Source organism: Sinohyriopsis cumingii, chromosome 8 (assembly GCF_028554795.1).
Source record: "Sinohyriopsis cumingii isolate HCF-2022 chromosome 8, ASM2855479v2, whole genome shotgun sequence".
In the NCBI taxonomy this organism is placed as follows: domain Eukaryota; kingdom Metazoa; phylum Mollusca; class Bivalvia; order Unionida; family Unionidae; genus Sinohyriopsis; species Sinohyriopsis cumingii.
This window is the reverse complement of record NC_142968.1, coordinates 74,889,335-74,890,103: the sequence shown is the minus strand read 5'-3', so window position 1 is coordinate 74,890,103 and position 769 is coordinate 74,889,335. Positions and strand designations below refer to the sequence as shown.

At 41.5% G+C, this 769-nt stretch overlaps 1 non-coding gene across 1 annotated transcript; it reads right to left on the bottom strand.

Annotated features, from left to right (window-relative positions):
- Positions 1–252: 252 nt before the first annotated feature.
- On the bottom strand, positions 253–550 carry LOC149793839 (signal recognition particle RNA). Its single transcript, XR_016423114.1, has one exon.
- Between the last annotated feature and the right edge of the window lie 219 nt (positions 551–769).

Genomic DNA, 769 nt, shown 5'->3' with positions numbered 1-769 from the left:
TTTAAGATGTAGCTAGCGGTTACAAGGTTTTAGAGAAAAACCGAATAGCTTAGAAGAGAAAAGAATCGTGAAAATAAAAATTATGTATGATTATAATGTATCTTTTCGTACAGTTAATTCTAAAAATAAAAGACAATATCATTAACTGGGTTATAATCAGAACGAGTATGTAAAAGAAAGTAAAAGAAATTACCTCAATGGCTATAGATGGAAAGAAAATGAATAATTTTATAGCAAAATAAATAAAATGAAAAAGAATCGTGTCCGACTATATTGGACGGGCTACCCAACGATGCCTATTCACAGGCGCGATCCCACTACTGCTCGACACGGGGACTTTTGCCTGCTGTGTTTCCACCCTGGGCCAGTACGTCCCTCCTTAGACAACCTGGACCCCCTAGGCTCCCCCGAGGGACCCATATTGATGCCGAGCTTAGCGCGGACACCCGATCGACATAGAGCACCGAGGAGCAGAGCCCCCGCCCTCAAACCGTCCAACGACCCCGGCCTCCAAGTAGCTGGATTACAGGAGCACGCCACAACTCCCAGCCGAAAACAATTTGCAACCTTAGCATATATAACTCTAAAATGTAGTGGAATCTGGATGATACACTTTTATGAAACTGATACAAAATTCAAGCTTTAGAAGAAACTCTCAAAATTTACAACAAATATCGAAATGTCCTGGAAAATTATACTGTCTTATTTGACAAGGCGGAAGTACGCGTCACTCGTTGACGAAGGGAGCGCACTCATAATGTTCCATTAA